Here is a 20,882-nt window from a genome sequence, read left to right as displayed (position 1 = left end):
TAGTTACACAGTGAAGCTTTTTCGATATTTTAAAAAGGTTTTGCTGGTTTTTTCTGAGGAAGTCTTTATAAAGCCATTTTCAGTAGCTGTGCTTTACATATTCATGCATTTCTACATATTTTACACAGCTTTAATATGCTAAAGAAAAATTAGGGATCAAGCAGAAGCTCACAGATCCAGCTAATGACTTTCAGTAAATGCCCTTTAATCCTTTGTGCATTGGGAGTGGGGCACAGAAAAACCTCTCCTGACGCTTATTTCCACTTACTGCTTCAATATTTAATTAGCATGACTTAGTCGCTGTAATTCTCATGAGTTTTGAAAACGTTTGATTTGAAACTAATTGGACTAATGCACTGACTATTAATTACCCAAACCTTCAGCTATAGGAATGGTAGGAAATCGGTCCATGTGAAGACACTGGGTGCAGTTCTAGGTCAAGACTGAAGCTCAGGTGTGGCTGAGTAGAGCTAGGGATATCTCTCCAGCTTTCTGTGTATCCCTTTTTGTCATCTGCAGAGAGGGAGGGAGGGAGTGGTGTAACAGCCTTGATGCTGTGCTTGGCGTTTGTTCTACAAGGAGAACCAAGTAAGCCCCAAGTAGTCATCTTCGGTCACGTTGTCTTTAACATGAGTAGTAGTAGCAAGACTTTGCTGGCATGCGTACCCTTTGTATATACACGTGTGTCTAATATGTGTGTCTATAGATGTAGATGCATGTTAAGACACTTTGGAGTATCATAGGATGTCTCAAGTTGGAAGGGACCCATAAGGCTCACTGAGTCCAACTCCCTGCCCCTCACAGGACAGATTACCTAAAACTAAACCATGTGACTAAGCATCATCCAGATATACATACATTTTCCAGGCTTTAAAGAAGTATTAATGAACAATTTTTATTTTGCCATGAATTTTAAAGGGTGAAACAGTTGCATTGCATCATCTTTTTCCTGAGGCCCTTTCCTGACTGGGTTTATAGGTAGGTATGGGCGGTCCGTGGGGGAGGATCTTATTTCTTAGAGGATCAGTATGCTTTTCCTTTGGCTAGTAGACATATTGCTAGTTGGAGATGCTCATTTGTTAATCAGCAAGTGAAATTTCAACGAAGCATTACAAATTCCTAAGTTTTATATTCTCACTACTGGGCAGATGGACATTACTGTAAATTTGCAATTGTGTCATACTGAAATTTGAAAACTTGCCAGTTTGATTAAAGTGAGGAAGCTTGCTCATGCTTCATAACTCTTGTGATTTTGTGTAAGCACTTCTTAAGCAGTCTCAAATTGTCATGAAGAACATGCACCTGAGTCTCCTTGTCAGTTCAGAAAAGGTGTGGAGGCTCAGATCTCACTCTTGGAAGAATAAAAGCAAAATTATGCATGTTGGTTTTTTTTTTTTTTAACATTTTCCAAAACAACGCTGTCTGGTTTTTCTGCTGATAGCTTGGTTCTCACCTGTGACTTTATTCCAAGGTCTTACATCTTGCTGAGCAGTTAGATGTGACTTGTTAGCAGTGGATTTGCAGGCACGTGAGTGTTGCTGCAGTGTGCTATGCAAATCTCACCTGGCTAGCTGTTCTTCCATGTGCCTGCAACTCCGCCAGGCAGCAAAAGGTATGGATGGCAGAGCAGGGAGCCTGCTGTCTGAGAAACTGCTCTGCTGCTGTGGGGTCAGGTCGCACAGCAATATGGGGATTAGGCTTTGCTGTCCAACGTTTTGTTTGAATGGCAGCATGAACCCAGATTCTGCCCAGTTGAAACCAGTACAGAAGTTACTGTGATGGGAAAATATTAGCAAGACTTTTTTTTTTTTTTTCTGTGAATTTATGACTGTTCCTGGTATGGTGGCAACACGTATTTGCAAATGAGTTACTACTTGGAGAGGGGTACCCTGTATATTGGAGACTCAGCTACTGTAAATTGCAGTAATGCAGTGTGAGGGTTTGTTCTTCACACTGACATCGAACCTGTGGCTGCTTTCACCCTTGTCTCCCAACCTCCCATCTCAAGGAGGGGATGAAGGAAGCAGAGCTGTCTCATGAAATATATAGGAGATGAAGTGTAGCTGTTTTCATGTTTCTTGGAGGAGCTGGAGGCTGAATGACTGGACTCTGTAGCAGTAAGGGTGACTGCAGTTTCTGTCACCCTCCATATTTAGAAAAAGGAACAGTAAGGTTGCTTGCAGTAAAATTGGCGTTGGATCTCCATGCATCAGCTGCTCCAAATCCCAAATAGCGGTTGAGGATATTCTCTATCTAGTGAAGTGTCTTTTAGCTAATTATCTGTATATAATCAGTATTATTTGTATATAGTATATATATGTATATGGTATACGTTATTGACTAGCAAAACTGTGGTTTATTTCTGTAAGAGCTTAGAAACAACAGAGCCCTTTTCCTGACATGTGCCATGTCTAGCGGCAATAAAAAGAACTTAGAACTGTTTTCAGTGTTTCAGCTCAGTTTAATTTCTTATGTTTCTTTTGTTTTTCCCAAATAAAAAATATTGGTAAATGACCTTTGATTTTACATGCTGCCAGAGACAAGTTAATATATATTTATATGTATATATGTTTTTATATAGTCTTATTTGGTCTGTGATCTAGATTTCAAACTTTTTTTATAAACCATCTTTCTGTCAGCAAGACAGACATTTTTGAAAGCTGTTCATGTTTGACTGCTGGATGATGGACTGCTTCTGCCAGTAAAAGACCTAAGTTCAGTAAGTAGCACCAAACCATGTTCTGTCAGAAGTTTGCAGTTATCTTTTATGTAAGTGCAAGCAGAATTTGATCTTTTTTTTATATAATTTTTTTCTTTTTCCTCTTTGCTACAAGGCATCTGTCTACCAGACATGTTGCAAGGGTCATCACTGTAATTACTAGTGAAAGCTCAAAAAAGAGAGAATTAACTTTTCCTGTGTTTCAGGGAATTTACATCTACAACTCCTTGCCCAAACCTGAAATTAATTGCATATTTTACTAACATTGAAGATGGATTTGGAATGGGAGCTTTCAGCTGGGCATGTCTTGGCTTGAAAGTTTTTGGCAGACTAATAAGTTCAGGGAAGAAATGATGAAAGCTCAAAGGATTGATTTGTAGGAGCAATTAAAGAGCTCAGTAGTTGAGCTAGGGAGTGATTAAATGCATGCAATTACAATGTCTGTGTCAGGCATAAACAAGGAAAGGAGGAGTTGTTTAGGACAGTGGAAGAAAAGGAGAAATACAGCCTGGAAAACTACCAGCAATTAAAATCATGAGATTATACCACTTACCACCAAAAGTTGGAAACCTTACTGCTGGAGACATACCAGTTGTATTATGTGGGCAGGAGAAGGTATGCAGCTGGGACTCATTCTGCTGAAACTCATGGGATTCTTTAATTTCTTTGATTCTTTTATTCAGATTTAGTGGCAGGCAGGGGACTGCTTGAGCATGTCATCTGACTTTGGGTTTAGTATGGGTAATTAAGTTCCATGCAGTAATCAGCTGAGCAAATCCAGTACCTGTGGGTAAATCAGAGAAGTAGGTTTCAGCCTGTGGCCTATGGATCTCTCTAGATTATTTCCAAGATGAAAGCAAAAAGTTAATGGGGAGAGCAAACTTCTTGTCAGAAGGCTTGGATATTTACTGTAAAAAATTATTTCTCTGTTGAGGGGAAAAAAAAAACCAACAAAACAAAGGAAGGCAGTAAAGCTATTGCATATGATTTTGTATGCTTTAAAAGACATTAGATTTCAATTTTTGTAGAGGAATAGGCAGCACGCTATTTGGCAGAATTGTTATTGTGGTTAGTTATACTCACTGATGAAATTCTGTACCTTGTTTCAAGACTCAGTTTTGCTATTTTCAGCTTCTGGCTGTTGGTATTACCAACATTCTCCTGAATCATTACTTTGGTCATGGAGTTAAGGTGACACCAGGGAGACCAAAAACTAGCATAGGTGTGTCAAAAAGTAGCATACCAATTTAAGGTCGTTAACAAATACTTGAAGGAGCTGATACCAGGCCAGATCAGCAGGCATCTTTCATTTTTGGAGTCGGTATAAAGCAGGTAACCTCATACTGTGTGCTCTGGCTAATGTGACAGAAATTGCTTGTGCCTGATCCAGGCTGGATTTTTACTGCGACGGAGCTGCTAAAGCACTGGCCTGATGTCAGTGGCTGGGGAGTCCTGGCTACTACTACTGTCCGTGATACTTTCTGTGTTAGGGTGCTATCTAATTTTTTGTGGTTTTTTCCAGATTCTTTTTTTAAACCACTGACTTTAATTCTCTATATGTATTAATATATATATATATACACATATATATGTATATAAACTCAGAAAATGCTCTAAAGGTTTTACCTTTGAGATAAAAATGAAATATGACAGTTTAATGAGTCATTTCAAATCTAGTTTTCATAACTTAGTGTAGGAATGGCAGTAAGTCAAGAGAAAAAGATTAGGTCCTATGGTTAATATTAATACTTATATATGAAGTATATAAGCAGGAATTCAAGAAATTATACTCTTTAATTTCTATACAGACTACTTCTATGTTTAATATATATGCAGAGTTTCTTGGCTTTATTTCCTCATGTCCTCAAGTATTTATTGTTTAATCATCAGTGAGAGCATCTTTATAAATAAGGTACAGATATAAATAAGTCTCTTCAGTGAACAGTATCACAGTATTAATAATGAAAAGGGAATCACACTGGTATTGACAATAGGGTGTTTGTCTCCAGAATCTTCATAAATTTGTTCAGAGAAAGTGTTTATTGAACAATTCTGAACACGTTTGTAAGTTTGTTCTCTATTAGCAAACAGGCAGAATGACCATCCATTTCTGACTGCAGATTATTTGCTATGAATATTTCAATCACATATATAACTTCAGATAAAAATTCTCAGTAGTGAATTCTCTTGTGATTTTTTTTTAATTACTTTAAAAAAAAAAAAAGGTTTGCTTTGCTTCTGTATAAAAGAAACCTGGCTCATGGCATCATTGAAAATAATGAAAAATGTGAAATCATTTATCATGAAACTAATGAGAAAATAATCTCATCTGTAAACAGAAAAAGATAAACAAGAAAAACATCAGTCTTTAATTTTCTTGTTACTCCCTCCAGACAGCTTGTTAAGCCACAGTGAAGTTGGAATGCATATGCAATGGAAGGACTTTTAAAGTAAATTTTGTCGAACAAACCACCACAATCGATGTGATTTTGTTCATGTCTCTTGTTATTCTGTCATCTAAAAGACCCAAGTAGGGTATTGAAAAGATAAATCTGAAACTTCCTATATAGAGTTGTTATATGGGACAGGAAGTTTTTCATATACATCTAGTTTGATTTTGCATTATTCAGGGAGTCATTCTGTTGTGGTTAGTGACAGTCATTAAAGAGTACATGGCATGACTATTAGCATTACGAAAAGGGAATTTTTAAGTGGAAGCATACCTTCTTGCCACAAAGGTTCTTTGAAAGCTAAGGTAAGTATCACAAGTTCATTTAAAAAAAAAACCCCAAAACAAAGCCAACAATCTATCTGTCCTTCTAGGAATTGAAAGTGGGGACCCTCTGTGTTGTGCAGGGAGACAGAGTAACCACTGAAGTATACTGCAGAATAATGTAAACCAGTCTGCGGCTTTTTAGTACCAGCTGTTGCCTAACTCTTTCTGTTGCATTCAGGCAGGTGTGATTGTATAGCTGAGGGATGGGGAAACAGGCAGAGGCAAATTACACTTGGGCTGAACTAACAGCAGTGGTGCTGAAAGCAGAGTTCTGTGACAGCCACTGCTGCTCCCGGAGTCAGAAATTCTCCTCCAGCCGACTCCTGCTTGTAGAAGGGGCAGCGGTTCATCCTTACTTAGGGGATTATCTGTTATCTTCAAACCAGTCTCCACAGTGGGGTGAGGAAAATTACAGTCCCAGCTGGTAAAAGTCCCAAATCCATGCTTGGGATGGCAGTCTGTGCAGGGTTGCGTGCCCTCACCCTGCCGTTAGGTTTATCCTCTGTCTGCCATGGAGTGATATTTGTCTTATACCAGACAAGGTTATGGGATGGCAATAAAAAAGCTTAGTCTATTAAAGCACGCAACGTGATGCCTGGCTGCAAAATTGGAAGTACAGAACAGATTTCTATTTTTTAAGATTCTCAGTTTAACTTAGCAAGAAGATCTCAATGCTGTCTGTATCACCACTCTGGATGGTGGACACTGGCAACTTCTCTCCGCCTGAGGGCTGTTTTTCTCTGGAGGCCTCCAGCTTGCATCTTCTCCTGCTGGTGTTTGAGTGCCTCTGAGGTGCCCTGAGCGGTGCAGCTGGGCTGTGTTTCTCCGGGGTCTCCACCTGCCTCTCAAGCAGCCTTCTGTTACAGTTTGCTTTTACCAAGAGGAATCTCCAGTTAAAGCACATACCAAGTTGGTTGTGAGGATTTGTATTTCCTTCCACCCCTTGCTTCATTGAATTAGGTTTAAAAATAAAATACTTTTAAACTTCTTCTCCTTTGTTTTGTGCAATGGAGAGCATCACTCTCCCCATCTGTCTGCTTTCCTTCCCCATGCACTTCCCTGAAATTACTCCTCTTACTGTGTTCCTTAACTAATTGCACTCTTCCCAGCTTCAAGCTTTTTTTTAACCTTTGACTTCTTCAAGATTGTGGCACAATCCTATAATTTGTGTATCAAGAGACTTGCTCATTGTAACACTGTTAGGTATCTTGCAGCATCTAACTCTGCCATAGAGACCATAAACAACACAATATTAGATTACAGGCAACGCATATTTTTCTAAATCACTTTGTCCTTCCATGCCATGCCTTTTACCAGTTTTGTGGATCCTTCTGTCATCATTAGGGGGAAAGGATTTTTTGTCTTTTTGCTAAGAGTAGTAAGGCCTTTTAAAGGAAAGTCTGTGGTATAATACTGTGGCTTTATTGCCTCAGTGGTCATTTCTTTTAAAGGCACACAAGATGCTGCTGTGCTTATGCAAGGAGGTGATAAAATGAAGGTAGATGAGTGGGTAAATGAGGGATAAGAGCTAGGGGTGTTTGGCCCCTTTCTTTTGTGTGATGTTTTCTCAGCAGGACAGACCTGATACCCTGTGTATCTCCAAAGGGAAACCTGACCATCAAGAAATGGGGCAGCAGCGAGGTGGTGTGGGGCGTGAGGGCTTTTTGCATAGTGATCTGCAGAGCACAGCGCTGTGGCTGACTGCAGTTGAGAAACATAGCTAGAGGTCAGATTAAAAAAAAAAAAAAGTGAGTCAACAGGGAGACATTAGGGATAAATAAATTCCAGTATGATTAGGTTTTATATAACCTTGTTGTTGCACATTCTCCGTTGCTGGCAGGCTAAACAGAGGTCCCCTGATCCAGCTGTAAAATATGTATGAATTTCTTTTGGGTTTTTCCATCTTTTCTGTGTTTGTAATCAATAAAACAATCAGATCAGCAGTGCCCATTCATTTTGCTAGGATATTCCAAAATCATCCTGAATGTGGCAAAGAAGAAGATAAATCTCCACTAGCATACGGAACAGAGCTGGGTGATGCACAGTGCCCATAGCTGGGTTTGCACTGATTAAAACCTTTCAACAAGGGAGAAATTAGGAAGCAGTTTCATCCCAGGTCAGGATGGAAAAAAACCCCAGAGGACAGGATTTGTCTGAAGACTTATCCTAGCTCTGGAAAGCCAGCATGGAAGGACAGACTGAGAAATGGAAAACAACTGGAATAAATAAATAAATAAATAAATAAAATCATATCAAGATGTTGTTTGATTTATCCATACTCATCTCTGAATAAGAGCAACCATTTTCTTAAAGTCCTTCATTCCAATATAATAAAGTTTGGTATATTTTTTTTCTGTTTTGCTCAAAGTTTTTCAGCCTAAGGACTAATTTTTCTGGAAGCTGACAGGCTGCACACATCTTTTCAGCTTGCGGGGCTGGATTAAACAGGACTCCAGCAGTACTAACCACTCCGGCACAAAATCAGGAGCAAGCCAAATCTTGCAGAATGAATTGCAATTAATTTGCACATGGGAGATATTTTCTACGGGTAAAATATTAGCCAGGGTAACCTCAGTCTGAGCAGCATAGCCCCAAACACAGGAAATACTCTATAATGGTAGGTAATGGGGGGTGGTGGTGGCGGGTGGTGGTGGTTGATTTTTTTTTTTTTTTCCAGTTTATGGCAGTACTTCTAACACGTAAGAAGAATGTGCAATAAGGAAATGTATCTGATTCTTTTGTGTAAACCTCCTCAAAATGTGGAGAATAGTAATTCAGTTTGAAAGTGTAATTGCTAAGGTCTGTGTTTTAGCATGCTATTTAAGTGAGTTTATATTTGGTGCATTTTTCATGTCTTGCTTTAATTGATCACTCTCAGTTTAGTCCATACTTTTACAGTGCTACTCTAAAATTTAGACAACAGCATTAGCCACAGTCACAATATAAGAAGGATTTTAAAACAAGAAAAGACTTCACCAACACTCGGTGTATTAAGAAAACCATAAAATTTGTAACTCAGTTGTTACAGTTACCACAATTGCATAAATGTGAGCAAAAGAAATGACCCTATTTTTCCTTTGTTTCTGCGTGTTTTTGGTTTTGGTGGGGTTTTTTTGTTTTGTGGTTTGTTTTTTTTTTTTTTTCTGGAAGAAGATACGCATTAATTCATATTTGACTTGTTTTATGTCCCCTGAGTTGAACTGGTGAGGCTGTAGCCTAGGAGATGCTGTGATCTTTTCCAGATACAAAAACTTTCTTCGCCTTGCCTTCTTTTTTTTTTTTTTAATGGAAAAAGAATGTCAGCTTTACATTTGAGGAACAGTTCATGTAACTTTCCCTTGTTTCAATGCAGTGTAGCATAGTCTTAAACCTTATTGTTAATTTTAAGACCATTAAGTATTCAATGAACAATGGTGGGGTTTTTTCTTTTCTCAAGTATATTTTAAACATAGAGTGATGTTTAAGCATAAATTGATGTCTTTGGTGTGGACTTTCTCCTTCTTCATGGTTCAGTATAATGATGTAGTTGGGAGAAAGGAGGTATGGTCACTGCTGCTTTGCTCACTGTTAATTTAGAGTTGCTGGAATTGCTTGATTTGGGACTATTTAATGCTGAGCGATGCTATAAACTGGATTTTCATTAAGCATAAGTTAGCAAATAGCCATCTTAAAAGAAGGAGAGAAAACAAGGTAGCAATGCAGCACTGAAAGGATATGCAGTATGCTTAACATTGTGAAGCTTATGAGTTTTAATACATTTATTATAATTTCGTGTGACACATTGCAGAAGCTTCAGAATGGGTCACTGATTAAAATCTGTGGCTGCTTATATATCCCTTTGCTTTTTCTGCATCTAGCTCTGGACTTTGATCATGCTAATGATGCTGAAAAAGCTGCTTCAGAAACTTGAGCAACTGATCTGGCTCTTGGGCCGTGTATAAAGGTCGTCTGGAGTCGGTATGGGATTGGTGTCTCCACCAGGTTAAGATTATGCAGTGATGTTGAACTTGTTACATTTTTCCATGGGTGTGAGATACAACCTTTGTACTGGAAATGTGTCTTTAAGCTGGAGCCCTTCCAGGGCAGACATCTGCACCTGTGCTGCCTCTGCTGAATGATGTGGAAAGCCCACAGCATCTCAGCTGCAGATGAACTCCAGAGGTCCAGCAGCAACGGGCTCCTGGTGTGGTCCATCAGGGTGATCCCTGCACGCCTACCTGCCTCCCATGTCATGCACTGCCCATACATGATCAACCAAGTTCACCCCAGCACCTCTTCAGGTTGTCTCTGAAATACTGGAAAGCTTGTCAGCCAGCTTTTTGGAGATGTGGCTTAAGAGCAGCAAGGAGGTGGTGGAAAATATTTATCTCTCTGAACAGAAACAGTGTCCAGGAGATCACGGGAAAACAAAGGCTGCATCAGCAACCTTAGTAGATGGCTACACAGTGAGTTGTCTCACCATGATAAAATGTGCCTATGGTAATAAAATCCTCTTTGGTTCCCTTTCTTACAGCCCTGTGCTACTCAGCAGGGTCCCATGGCCACAGAAGCCAGTTGTGTTACAGCTGGATGGATGGGGCCACATGAAAATCAGGCAAATACTTTTGTGACTATTGGATGTGTTTCTAAAACAGTGCCTCTTGTGAGATGGAAAGGAATGTAACTCTCAAAACACATGCCAAAAAGCCTTAATATATTAATGTAATTTTATAATTGTGTGTTCTGTTTCTGGAGATTCTTATACCTGCGTACCAATAAATTGACTGGGATTTTCTTTTTTTTCCCCAGATGTTTCAATACACACAACACTATAATAAACCGCTGGTATCTGATGGATGGCTGCCAGGCCTATCATGTTGTTATAATTGTTTGCATTTAGAGTGATCTAATGGAAAGTGCATGGTACAAGACCAGCTTAAAAAAATAGTAATAATATGTAGTTTTGACAAGTGCTTTTTCCTTCATGAAAAAGCTACCTTTCCTTTCCCCATCCTTCGTGCTTTCCATCTACTTGCAGATGTGTGGGAAAGATGAGGGAAGCATGATGACTCTGGAACATTTGACTCCTCAGTAGGTGGAAGGTGAAGAGGACTCCAGCCTAACTGGTATTTTTCTTTTGATTTGAAAGGACGGTATGTTATTAGCTAGATTATTGAGCCATGAAGATAATAGCACAGGTATTTGGCAATACTCCTAAGGTTATTTCCTGGAATAATTTATTAATTTCTGGGAAGAAGGATTTCTTTTTTCTCCATACATAGATATAAACTTGTTTTGCTGCTTTTATTGTCAAATATGAATATTTAAATCTCAGTTCCAGAGCCATCTCCTAAATATGAATATATAAAATACAATATATATGTTGATATAATAGGCTTCCCCCCTCATAATTACTCAGCGTACACAATACAATAAAATTCCTTTGCAAATTTACTATGTGACTACATACTCATTCTTTCCCTGAAGAATAATCGCTGTGTAACTCTAATGTGATACTTCAAGAACAAGAGTTGAGATAAAATTTGCTGTATAGCTACTTATAAAAAAGCAAATGATGGAGATGAATAGCCAACGTCTGAAGCTCTTGGAGCTCCTGAATGGTAGCTGAATGCATGAATGTCCCTACTCTGGTGTCCGTAAATAGCTGAGATAGTATTCATGATTGGAAGAGGTCTGACTAACTGCAAGCGTTTATTCAGTCAGTAGGGCAAATGCACTTTTACGGTAGACTTGAATTTGCTATGGCTAAATTTATTTTCTATTTCTGTTGCAAAAATTACAGTTAAACTGTATAGTAAAAGGGTTGTTATGCTGCTGGGCTTATAAACATTTAGGGTCGTTAGTTGTAATTCAGGTAGGATTGGGAGTGGGGGAAGGTAGAAGGTGTTTTCTCTGTGTGTGTGTGGTTTTTTTTCTTAACTCACTCTTCTACAGATACCTTTAACCATGTCATTGTTCCCTTTTGCCCTGGCTTATTGTCTGTGTATGTTACAGACCTCACAGTCTCAGTCACATAATTGTGTATTCAGCAGTTAGATTTGGGTTTCTGTAGTAAACTATATTACAATTTTACCTGCTCTGCAGCCAGATGCTGTCATTCCCCCTTGGAATAACTTGCTTTTCACGGTTTTGAGTGCTGATTGGTTACTGATTTCGGAACCAAATCAATAAGAAGAAACAGATAATCCTGATCAATAATTACTTCTTGAAGCATACACAGGGGATGGTGAAATGCTCATAGAAATAATACAGTATTTTGATTAGAAGGTTCGTTTGAAGAAAGCAGTCTTGAATGGGGAATTTGACTTCTAACATGCTTTGCACTATACTGAAAATCCTTTCATTTGTGGCCATTACCACATATGAGACACACCCTGCAATTGCAATGTAAGTAAAAATAGCATGTAATGTATTTCACATTGGAGACTGCAGTTCATATTAGAATCCTAATGTGTTAATGCCTTTGCAAACAGAGAGGGATAATCTGTTTTATGATACAGTATGGCTGACAAATCTTAAGGGCAAGGATGCACACAGAAACATAGGCAAAAATGAGAACTGAGCCAGGTATTTTCAGCTCTAGAACAGTGCTTGAAGTGTTTATCCACACTCCTTAAACCAAATAAAAGTTGTCAATGAAATGTTTTTTCCATTAAACTTATCAAGAATAGAGCAAACATGGGAACATGTCCATTTTACTAAAATATCTATTTGGTCGGAGAAAAAGAAGGGGAAATGCATTGTTTTGACCAGGGGTCCTCAAACTACGGCCCGCGGGCCAGATACGGCCCCCCAGGGTCCTTAATCCGGCCCCAGGTATTTACAGACCCCCCCGCCCCGCCGCCAGGGCTGGGGGGGGAAACCAAGCAGCCGCAGATGACTGCCTGCCACTGCATCCACGCGCCGGCCCCCTGGTTAAAAAGTCTGAGGACCCCTGGTTTTGACACTGCAAAAAATTTTCCATTTTCATCCCAGAAGGGGTTTTTATTGTGAAATTTCCTTTATATGTTTTTTGGAATATAAAGGACTGACAAAAGAATACAATTTTATGTTATAAAAACTTTAATTTGACTTTTTTTCCCCACTCTGAGATCAAACCCATGACCTTTCCTGGAAAACTGAACATTTGGGTTTTGTCTTAAGCAGCTAACCACACTCAATTGCTCAGAAACAGGGATGCTCCTTTTTATTGCTTTGCAAAAACTCAAAGCAGTTTCAGAACCAATCAGATTTCACCATCAACCACAAAATACAGAAGATGCTGTTCTTTGGTCTCTGCTGTAATTGGGAACTGAAACACCTGGAGATGCTCCAGCAGCACAACAGCCTGGCCCGCGGGGTGAGGGCTTGGGGCTCGCTGGGGATGAGGAGCTGGAAGTGGCAGCTCCAGCCCTGCCAGTGCTGGTGGCTGCAGCAGCCTGGGGATGCCTACGTTGCCAGCTGAAGAGAATTTTGCCTGTTAATACTTAACAAACAAGGAAATTAACTAATGGCAGAGTGGTGTGCTTCTGGCTGTGCATTAATTGATGGATGTCTCTTTGATGATTTGTTCCCTGTGACTGTCCTAAGAATATGTTGATGTGTGATGTGGCAGGTATTCTGGGATGGCATGGCATTTATTTTTTTTCAGTATCTGGCCCAGCTTCTCAAGGACTTAAGGAGTCAGCCTCTGGAAAATCATTTAGTCCTGTAAGTAAGTGCTGATCAGAAACTCCTGTGGAACCTCCTGTGGTGTGCTTCTGTTCTGAGTTTGCTGCTACTGAACTAAACCCCTTGTGCTAGCCAGGCTAGCTCCAGAGCATATCCAGGATTCATTTAATTATTTACTGCACACATTCTGAAATCCTTTTTTCTGGAATTTATTCAAAACCAGCATTTGTCAAGTTTCTTCCCCTGATGCCCACATTTTTAATTCTCAGTTTATAACTCCATTTGGAGATTGCAAGTTTTGGAAGTTGTGAGCTAGTAAAATTCATGTCTTGGAGTGTGTGACATCTTGAGCTAAGTGGCTAAAGTTTTCCGTGTCAGACAAATGCAGGTTTCCTACAAGCTAGTTTCAGCTTGCCCTGGAATAAAAGATCTTGTGGGGAAGAAAGTTAAAACACAGCTTTCAGGTGATAGTATTAATTTTGAGCATAGAAATTTTAATAAGTAGCAAATATAATAAATCTGTTTAATCCCTGAATCACATAGTGTTGCTTTTCAGTTTATTTATTTATTTATGTGGAATTCCAAAGAGCCAGAATGAGCTCTGGATCTTTTGAATACTGATGCCTTTAAGAAATGAAAGGAATTAGTCTGCTTTTTGCTCATAAAGTTTGCTGTAAAACTGAGCACAGTTTCTTCTGATCTCAGGTCTTGACCCCTTTTCATCCAGTTTCTAAAGAATCCTTTAAAATGTATGTACTTATATTCAGTCCTGTTACTCATCTTTTCTCTCTGTTGTGCTTAAACTGGAAATGTTCTTTAGGCTGTCTGTTACCTATTGATAAGTCTATTTCCATTTTCTTTCCCTGCTTGTCTATGGGATATTGAATGTCTGTAAATTAATGTAGAATCCTTATAATATTTATTTGTGTATTCATACTTCAGATCCTGTTGGAAGAAAACTTGCTGTGATGCGGAGTAACATGAACTTTTTGTAGTAGGTTGTGGTAGTTCATGTGAGAGGAGAAGTCCTGAGTAGCACCAGCAGCACATAAAGATGATGTATCTGCTTATTTTTTGTACAGGTGTGAGATTAATTGGTTTAATACCTGTTCAAAATCAATGAACATGCTTAAAAAAGCAGCTGTGCAGTCATTTGCTTGGGAGGAAAAGCACATATTACATGGGGCTGACAGATGCCTCATCAAGCCTGAAGGCAGATTTGATGCCTCTGAGGGCTGACTCATGGTGGTGTCAGTAGGACTGCAGCGGGCACGTGCTCTGTAAAGGATGTTGATGCAATGTTGGCCTGTTCCTCACAAGGGTGGCAATCTTCAAGCTGGAGAGAAGCAGTATTCCCTGCTGGATAAACCTGACTCAGAGAATTAAACTGAGTATTCACAAGCAAAGTTTAAACCAGGGATGATCTTTAAGGTCCCTTCCAACCCAAACCATTCTATGATTCTATGAGCATGCAACAGGTTGTAGGAATGTATATGTTCAGTGTACATAAGGAGGCTGGCAGTTGTTGCTGGTTGACTGATTTCAAGCAGCAGGGAGGTTGCAGAGGTGGTGTTCTTGAAACATAGGCTATGTTTTGTTTATGAGCTTGCCCAAGGAGAAACCCCATGAGAAGTAGCATGGCTTTGCCACTGAAGCTCAGGAGGTGTGTGATATTCAGCTTATATACTTCTTGACTTCATTTTTCCATGTCTTTTTTTCTTGTTTTCTTCATGCTGTGGCATTTAGTTTTACTGACATTTTCAAAGTGCAATAATTGAGATCTGCACTTCTCAACCTTAAAGGAAAAAGTAGGATGGTTTAACTAGGTTTCTGTGGAATTGATGTTGGGTCAGAGCTGACGAGCAAAAACAATCTCTTTTAAAAGCAGGCAGAAGATGACTGAGGAACCAGTTTTTCTTTTGCATTGGAGCTGACGCGATAGCTGGTGCTTGGGACTGGGTGAAATCTTGGGTTGTTTGTTTTGGTTTTTTTTTGCTACTGTGTCTTTGTACACTGTTAATGTTTCTTGTGTTGCCACATGGACATTTTATTCTGTTGTACTGTGCAGCTTAGCTTTTCCTTCCCCATAACATTGTTCTATATGATTTGTGAGGGGTTGTGTGCTTGCTTTTTTGAAGAGGTCTGATATTCATCTGAGTTTGAAGATTTATGCAGATGTGATTGGTGACTTAGATGGCAGTTGGTGACACTACATAAGTATTCAGAAAATAAAGAAACCTTACAAATTATTGAGGGAGGTTTTTGAAGTCAGAGGGAAACAAGTGCAGCTGTTGTCAACTGGTAGTTTAGGATGTACTGCTCTGGCTTTCTAAAGCAGCGTATTAGACAGCTTTGAAACCTCTTTAAATGTGTCCGTGCTGCACCAAGCTCCAACTTGGCATTTGGTGTTGCTTTTATAGATTGGGGGGTTTTATCCTTACAATGTGGGGGAAGTTTCTCCTGTAAACAGAGTAGCTCTGTTTTAATCTAAAAAAGTGCTAGAGAGATCCTATCACTTTACTCATCTCAGTATGTTTAAAGTTTCTGAAGAGGCAACCGTGATGACTTCTGTAGCAACGAGTACTGCAGGAACATACAGCTCGTACTGTTAATTGCTCAGGGACTATGCTTGTGCTGCTGTGTATGTCTGAAAAGGAAAGAACAGCCAAGACGTGTTTTTCCTTTTCCAAAGAATATTGGATCACAAGAGTGATATTACAAGTAAAACTTTGGTTAGCAGAAGAGGTCTTTATCTGCCTTGGAGTTTTTGGATTAACTAGTGAGTGTCTGTAAGAGATCAAGTACTGTACGTGGTTGTGATCTTTCTAGGATCAGACAAACAAAATTATAAAAGCACTCTGATTTTTCCTGGTTTGGGACAAACTTTCAGTCAGACTGAGGGCGTTTGATCCGTCTGACTAATGTAATCTGTTAAGGGGAGCTTTGAAGCTGGTACAAGGGTTTTATTTCTTTCTTTTTTCTGTATGTGTGCTTGAATTGCTGCTGGGGAAACAGCCAAAAAGTATCTCTGCATTCATCTCAACAAGACTGAAGTGGACTCACAGTGTTCCTGTTACACAGAATGAGAGTTTTTTTCCACTGCACCCAACAAAAAACAAATAACCAAGAAGGCAGAGTTGTTTTCTGGGCTTGAACACCTCAACTTTTCAGAATGAATTTGAGGGAAATTGCACAACATGGAGAGTACACCTTTGGTAATTCTTTAAATTCCTTTTATGCAAAGAAGAGGAAAGGGATTACAGTACAATTTCTGTACTGTCCTACCTGATGACATTTGTAATTATGCAACTTCAAGGCTCTGTAGTCCTCCAGAGTTTAAATTCTTAACTATATTTATGACAGGTGAGGAAAGTTTGAACACTTAAATTTTGCTTCTTTTGATTTAAAATTGTAGGCTATGATGAAAACTAGCAATTAACTGTCATCCTAGTGTCAGATGTAGGAGTTTCCCAGACCTGTCTTCAAAATGGGAATTGATTCATGTTTTATTTGTCTTTCTAGTCACTAGAAATAAGAGCACACATTTGTTTTTTCTTGCACTGAGTTAGATACCAATAGTAGAAATAATACTGTGTGACTTCCTTTGGTGTAGATAAACTGTATGTAAACTTCAGAAGCTATGTAAATCAACAAGATAAATTAAATAAGCATTTAAGATTGAGTTACCAATACAGCTGTGGTGTGTTTTCACCATTCCTTTTTCTAGGCTCACTCACATTCTTAAAACCCTCTAAAGATCCCTGTTTCACCTTGCTTCAACTCACTTACAGACCCTTTTCACCACAGATGTTGTCATTCCCGCTGACGGCTACTAGACGGGGTTCAGAAGCAAATTCCAAATAGAGACACTCTATAAATTACAAAATTTGGATGAGAGACTTCAAGCCTATCTTGTTGAGCAGAGTCATATTTGAACAGAGAGCCTGTGGCTGAACAAGTGACAAGAAATGTGTTGGTCTTCACAAAAATGGAATAATTATATGAAAGACAGCAGCTTCTCCTTTGCCTTTAAAGTCCATTTTTCATAGATAGTCTTTGCTTTCCCAACTGATCTCAGCAGCGTTTCTGTTTTGACATGTTGCAGCTGAAGATCAGATAGTCTTGCTCTTGTGTTTGTGGTTTTGGGCATCACCTTTTCTGTCTGCCTATATAAATATACGAAAGTCCTGATAACCTAAATTATCAGGTGTCGTGGAATGTACATCTGTATTTTTAAAAATTATGCTTTTTAAAACTTGCTGTTTTCTCTTGGGCTCCCACTCTGCTGGCAGTGTCACAAACTTGTAGAAATAAGGTGGTCTATACAAAATGAGGAGCTTTTTTATTTTTTGGGGGGGGGTGGGGGGTGGGTGTTAAAATAACGTGGTGGTGGTGATTAGTAGAAAAGCACAGAGCCAATTTAAAAGGAAAATAGGTTAATACACTGACCATGGTGTGGTGGATTCACCTTAGCCAGCAGCCAGACTCCCACCCAGCCGCTCAATCGCTCCCCCTCCTCAACAGGACAGGGGAGAAAATAGGGTGTCAAGGGTCAGCTGGCAAGATAAAGTCAGGGAGACTGCTCACCAGTTACCATCACTGGCTTGGGGAAAATTCGTTTAATTTGCTGCCAAGTAAAAATGGATTTGTGTCCAAATGAAAATTGGCAAATTAAAACAACATATTTCCCCCATCCTCTCCCTTGTTTTCCCAAGCTCAGCCTCAGTCCTTCATTCCTGAGTCACATCACACTTCTCCCCTGCTCCCGTGTGGGTCCTGCCCATGGTCTGCAGTGCAGAATCTGTTCATTTGCATGTTCATGTGCTCTTGCTTTGGGCTTTATAATTTAATTTCTTTGTAAAAGAACCTGAAATGGAACAATGGATAAGATACCAAACTAAACTGTTGAACAGCTGGAAGTTGTGCTATTGTCATCAAAACAGTAACAATTTAAATATAGCAGAGTTGCCTTTTTCTACCTGTTTTGAATTATAAAAGCATTAGTTCATTAGACCTCCTGCCTAGTATTTTTTTTCTTTGTTCTTTTAATATTTCTTGCAAGTTAAAAATGGAAACATAGTGAAATGATTCTCTAAAGGTCACTCATCTCATTTTAAAGTTAAATGAAATATTGACCCTAGATGTATTTTACATGTGAATATTTACATATAGCTTCTTATTCTTTCTTTAAAAAAATGCAATCTAATCTGAAATTGATTTGGTTCCTTTCATTACAGATTTTCCACCAAAAATTATATTATGCATGGTGTTTGATTTTCTTAATAGAAAAGTAAATTGACCTATTAGCATTGCATCTTCCAGGAAGTGGTGTTTGTTGATGAACTGGTGACCATGACCCTCCTACCACCAGCTTATTCCCTTATTGCAAATAACAATTATTCTGAATAGAGTAAGCCTTATTTCCAAATAAAAATTAAAACGTACATTCACTGTACTTGATGCAGCAGGTGAGATAAGAATAACCTGGTGGTTTTGTCTCAGTTTAAGCGTTGAGACCCATGGCACTCAGGGTGATGTGCTTGGACCAGCCCCATGACACCTGGCTGGATGCTAGCAGCTGGGCTGTGGAAGCCAGGCTGCCACCATGTGCTGGGGAAAACAGAAAGTTTCACCAGCGCCTGGAGCCAGCGCTGTCTGCTGCTGCTGTGTGTGACACCCTGGGCAGCATGTCTTGGTGCAGAGATCGAGTTCTCCGAAGAGATGGGACACTGTCTTTAACCATGCCCGAAGTTGCCCTTATTAGTTGGGGCTGTAGCTGCACAGGCTGCACTGGCAAGTGAATCTGTTGTGATCAAGTGCTTTGGGTTTAGAAAAGGTGTTCCCTATAATTTTCCATCAAACCACTCACATTTTTCATGAAAATCTTTCTCCTTGGCTCCTAGAACAGAACTATTGAAAAATTTAGGTGTTGTCTGGTTAATGGTTTTTACCATTTGCTTCTGCCTTTCCTGCCTGGTCTGTATCTGTGGTTATCTCTTGCATTATCAATCATCAGATTTTATAAAAAAATCTTCAAAGGATGCATCATCTCTTCATCTGGCAGAGCTTCCCCCCCTCCACCTTCTCAGCTCCTGAGAGTTTGTTCTGATCATTTCCTCCGTTTGGTAGGAATTTCCTTTGCTGTCATCGCTTTGACAGCTGGCCTTTTGCAGCATTTTGTTTTTGAAATGTACCACTTAGTAACTTATCTCAGATGAGAGCAAGGCGGGTCTGTTATATTGTAATATATAATGAATTTTATTATGAACAAAGAATATATATGTAAGCCATACACTTGCATAAAACAATCCTTCTTTGGGTCAGTTTTGTGCATAGCACTGCTCCTGTGAAGCTGCTTTGGGTAAATCAAGAAATTATGGTTTTGATTCGTGAAATTAAGTGAAAGTCAGGAATATAACTGCTTGACAGACAAAACGAAAGGCAAAATCAGTACTGTAGTTTAGCAATAAAATGATTGACTGATTAAAAAAAACCAAAATCAAATGGAAAGCATTTGTGCAGTGCCAAAACTCAGGTTATCTATTACAACTGTGTTATAGAATCTTATAAATTAGCAAAAATTCTCTCATACCACACATCTTGAAATAGCCTTGCCTTTACATGTGCATATATGCCTTACTGTTACTCAGAACATTTATTTAGTGATGGGAGCTTTGTAAAGGCAAGAGAATTAGACTGTATTACGCTAAACACATTTCCATATTACTGTTGTTTCATTGTACTGCTTAAGCACCCAGTAAGAATTTTAATGTTATGTATATTTTTAAGACACATTCTTTGTTTTCAGGTAAAAAGTTTGGAAGTGTATCTGTGTTTTTAGTTCTGATAATGCAGGCTATTCACGATGACCTAAGGAGAAATGTTATTTGAAAATTGAACTTCACACTTAACCTTTTCCTTTTGTGTTTTCCCTTCTTTCAGCAGAAAAAGGATGCACAAAGATAGTGTTGGTGGGTTTAGGAAACAGATGATAGCACACAAAGCCCTGTGTTTGTATGCACTGTAGTGTTTTGATTTTTAATTACTAATAGTTTTTTGAAAACTGCGAAGCACATCAGTAAAGGGGTGAGCTAAGATAGTGTTTGATGTCAGCAAGTCAAAATGGAAGAGAGTTGTCTGCCCCTTATTGTGTGTGTGAAGGGTGGGGGATTATATCTATTTATTTGACATTTTCTTAGTTGGTCTTCAAATGAGTGGAAAAAAAAAAAGAGGAGGAAAACGTTATCTAATCAAAGCTTCTCAGTCAACTAATGACGTCAAGCAGTAACCTTCCCTTTCTCACCATATTTCCTTTTGACTATAAACTATTTAGTACAGCTAGAAATTAGCTCATCCATCACAGCAATGTAGCACTTTTCTGTGTTGTGCTCTGTGGTGGGTTTATCAGCCCTGGGCATGGAAAGGAGGTGAAGAATAATATCCTCTTTAATTGAGTTTGCAGATCGGAATGTGGGGAGGAGGAACAGCCCGTGCTGGTGCCCAGCCAGCTCCCTGGGTTGTCAGCCTCCTGCTGATGAAAAATGCTTTAATGACGGCACCGGCCAGGTGCCAGGATATGAAATGCAGGTGTTGAGTATTGTACTTGTGTCTGATGCAGATTTTGAGCTATGGCAGTAACTCAACATAGGGACACAACCTGCACGTGGTCTTGCTCTGTGCTGAGTTGACTGCTGCATGTGAGAGACGAGCTCCACTTGAGCACTTTGGGGGTGAGAG

The 20,882-nt window shown here is 39.2% G+C and overlaps 1 protein-coding gene across 1 annotated transcript in view; it reads left to right on the top strand.

Annotated features, from left to right (window-relative positions):
• The window catches only part of LOC101913232 (probable acyl-CoA dehydrogenase 6), a 90,665-nt gene that overhangs the window by 34,825 nt on the left and 34,958 nt on the right, over positions 1-20,882 (top strand). The gene's annotated exons all lie outside the window — the stretch shown is intronic.

This window comes from Falco peregrinus, chromosome 5, assembly GCF_023634155.1.
Source record: "Falco peregrinus isolate bFalPer1 chromosome 5, bFalPer1.pri, whole genome shotgun sequence".
NCBI classification, from domain to species: domain Eukaryota; kingdom Metazoa; phylum Chordata; class Aves; order Falconiformes; family Falconidae; genus Falco; species Falco peregrinus.
The sequence above is the reverse complement of the archived record's forward strand: the minus strand, read 5'-3'. Positions and strand labels throughout refer to the sequence as shown.